Source organism: Ammospiza caudacuta, chromosome 12 (genome assembly GCF_027887145.1).
Source record: "Ammospiza caudacuta isolate bAmmCau1 chromosome 12, bAmmCau1.pri, whole genome shotgun sequence".
In the NCBI taxonomy this organism is placed as follows: Eukaryota; Metazoa; Chordata; class Aves; order Passeriformes; family Passerellidae; genus Ammospiza; species Ammospiza caudacuta.
Window position 1 is genome coordinate 22,542,493 of NC_080604.1, and position 3,792 is coordinate 22,546,284.

The window sequence follows — 3,792 nt, forward strand, 5'->3', positions numbered from 1 at the left end:
TTTATTTGGTTAGAGATGGGGGCTTTATTTTGAATAAAAGAAGTATTATAGAAATAAAAATTTAAATATAGAAATATACAATCTATAGAGAAAGATATTTGTAAAAACACGAGCGAACGACGCCGCCTTCGGCCGAATGGAACGAGCTCAGCCGAACCCAGGCGAGACCGGCGGAACCTGACGGCCTCGAGCGAACCGAGGCCAGGCTTGCGAGGCTGCCTGAACGGAGCCGAGCTCAGCCGAACCGAGCCCGCTGCTCTCGTGCGCGCTAATTAGCGCGAGTGCGGTCATAGCCCAATGAGCTCCTGTGCCACCCCGCGCTCCCGGTCGTGTCCGTGCGATGGCCGGGCCGCCCGCGGGACGCGGCAGCAGGAGAGCCCCGAGCCGGGCGAGTTTAACGTGAGGCGGCGCCGCTTGCCCGCCCTTAGGGAGCCGAGCCGAGCCGAGGCGCGCCGAAAGCACGGAGAGCGACTCCGAGTTCGGCCGAACCGCGCCGAGCACAGAGTGGCTCCGAGTTCGACCGAATGAAGCCGAGCCGCGCCGAACGCACGGAGCGGCTCCGAGTTCGGCCGAAGCGAGCCGAGGTGCGCCGAAGAGGCGAGTCCAGAGGAATGCAGCCGACAATAGCCGAGTGTAGCCGATTATAGCCGAATTTAACCGAGCAGCTGTGAGCGTTGAGGTGAGCGTGCATCGTTGCCGGCCTGGGATTGAGTGAAATGCACTAAGGAAACCAGCTCTGGGGAGGGAGGCAGGGAAATACTCTCTTAACGTTTACCAGTTCTTCCGTCAAACTCATCACGGCAGGACAGCGTGACGACTGAAAGTGTAAGAAGATGTGGAGGGAAACAGAATCTGACAGGAGCATCGGACGCACAAGTGCACGAATTTTGCTTTTTGCTTGGATGTAAACTCAGAAGTTGTAAGGAATCTTGGAATGAGAAAGGACATTTCAGAAGTAGAAGAAGTTGTTGTTACAGTCCTGGAAAAGCTTTTGTTCTAGCTAATAAAAGAAGTTAGTTTAAATTTAAAAAAAAAAAAGTGTTTTTTTTTTTCTTCAGTATTATATTCATTGGTGGTATATGGTGTGTTGTTTTATTTCTTGATATTATTAACTCTGTGTAAATTGTTTTTTGAGTGAAGCTAACTTTCTGGATGGGTTGGTTTCTATTTGAGGTAGGATTAATTTCAATAGGTTTCTTTCATAGATTTCTGATAGGTATTACTGGGATTTTGGTTTTGTTTACTGTATGTATAAACATAGAGATTTGGTAGGGCCAGCTGGGCTGCTGGAGTTTTGAGTGTGAATTTATTAGATGGCTTTTGTTAAATACAGAATAATTATGTAAGGTAACAGAAAATTACCCAATTTATCCAGTAATGTAATCTTACCACAAAGTTTTATATCTTACCAGTTTTCTGTTCTTCTGCTCCAAGTAGCTGTTGCAAAAAAGAAAGTGCTGTTATTTTTCTGAAGTTTTCTTCTATAACGAGCCCTTTACTGCCCTTGAATCTGAGAGGAGCCAAACAGCTGCAGCTGCTCTGAGGGCTTTTATACCCAGTGGGATTAGCCCCCCCCTCCCTTTTCCTGGGTGGCATGGGAACGAGAGGCGGGCACAATCAGGGGTATATTAACCCCAGCCGTGGCTGAGGGGCTTCATTCCCTCTCTGGGATGTGCTGGGGTAAGAGCTCTCCTCTCATTTCAGTGAAGAGGGTTTTTCAGCCCATCTCAGCTTGTTTCCAGCAGGTGTTTCTGGGCATCTAAAACACAGAGGCTTGGAAGATTCTGTGAAGAAAACAACATGAAATACAGGGAGTATTTAAGTTTGTGATTTTGGATTGTGTGTTGAGGAGTGGTAAGGTACTTTTGTAATTTTTGGTTTTGCTCTCCTTTTTCTTTTTTTTTTTGGTTGGATTTTTCTGGGGGTTTTTTGGTTTTTTTGGGGTTATTTTTTGTGGACTTTTTGATTTTTCGTGGCTTTTTTGGTTGGTTTTTGGTTGGTTGGTTTGGTTGGTTTTTTGTTTTCGTTCTTTTTGGGGGGATTTGGTTTTTGGATTTTTTTTGGGGTTTTTGTTTGTTTTTAGGCATTTTTTTGTTTCATGGGGGTTTTTTGTTTTTGTTTTTTTTTTTTTTTTAGTTTTTGTGGGTTTGTTTTGTTTTTGGTTGTCTTTTTGTTTTCAGGTGTTTTTTTTTTTTTTTTAGTTTTTTAGGTTTTTGAGGAGTGCAATGTCTTGAAATTCCAGGTTGTATCAAACACAAGGCTTTTTTCAGCAGATTCATCATGTCACAAGAGGGATCTGCCCAGTGTCAAGGATGATGTTTGAGATTGAGGCTTCAGATGAGTTGAGGATTGTGACTAGGAGAGGGAGGGTAAGCAGGCATCCTGTTAGGAGTCATTGTGGTTGTGTGTGGGGTGGAGGTTGAAGGCAGCAGGGTGAGAAAGGGTATTTATTTGTTTATCTGAGGGGAAAAAAAAAAAGCCTTTCCCCCAAGGCTTCTCAGAAGCCTAGGAGAGGTTTTCACATGTCTTACAACACACAAGGTCATCCACTGCACTCACAGGAATGCCATTTAACTTTGCCTTTCTCTTAGCCAGGTGCCACCCCTAATGAAGGCCACAGCCTTGGAATGGGGATCAAGCTGGAGCCTGAAGGAGCCAGGCACACTCAGGAGAGGGCAAGTAGCTGCCTTGGTGGGATTTGGCCCACATAGCTCTGAACCCATACTTTGGTTTTGGTTTTCTTTATTGTAGCTGTCCCAGAGGCATCACAGGGCCCTCCAAGGCAGACTCATTTCAGGTGCAACACGGACCCACATCACCCATCATGCAAAAGATAAGTCGGGGGCCACGGCCTGGAGATGGGACTATGAGAGAGTAGCAGGTTGGGAGTTCTTGGGACAGATTTAAAATTTAGCAGAGGGAAAAGCAATCTTCTCCAAGGGCCTCTTAGGACAGCTAAAGGGAGAGGCAGTGGGCAGGTGGGCAGTGCAGAACAGCTCTGGTCTGTGTCGTGTTGTCCGGTGTGCTGTGTTCCCTAGTGTGTCTTTGGGATCCCTTTTGCCTTCTCCCCTCGAGACCCTCACCACAAGCATGATGTGTCGTGTTTCATGTCCCCCTGTTTGTCACGTTCTGTGTCACGGGTGCGTGCACACATCGGTGCCCGAGCTGTTCTGCCCTGCCGCATGGCCTGCTGCAATAGGACAAGCCTTGGGGAGTTGAAATTTGCAATGTGGGCTCTACTTGGACTCTAGATGCTGTTCCTAGATTGACATAAGGTGTTTGCAGCTTGTGAGTTATCCTGGTGGTGTTTGACATATGTTGTAACTTTCTTCCAGGGGCAGATGCATTCCACGTGTGGCAGAGGGTCAGGGTCAGGAGGTGCCAGGCCTTCTCAGGAGCGCGGTGAGTAGCAGAGTGGTGGGGTTTTGGCCGATGCGGTGCCAAGATCAGGCACTGATGTTTGGTTTTGTTTAATACAGCTGTCTGAGAGACCCCAGCCCCGGTGCCAGCAGGACCTTCCCAGATGACAAGGTGGCCTTTGTTTGCACCTGACACAGACTGGCATCCCCAGATGTCTGAGAGATAAGTAGAGGGCTGTGACCCACAGTGGGGATGAAGGCATGGTGCTTGTTTGGGAATTACTGGGAGGGGTTTTTGAGTTCAGTTTGGAGGGGGGAGTGTTCATTAAACGGCTCGTTAGGGCCCATGAAAGCCAAGTCTCACTTTTGATCACAGTGCTGAGGTGTGCAGGGCAGAGCAGTCCTGGTGTGCATCGTGTCACTTGTCTGTTGT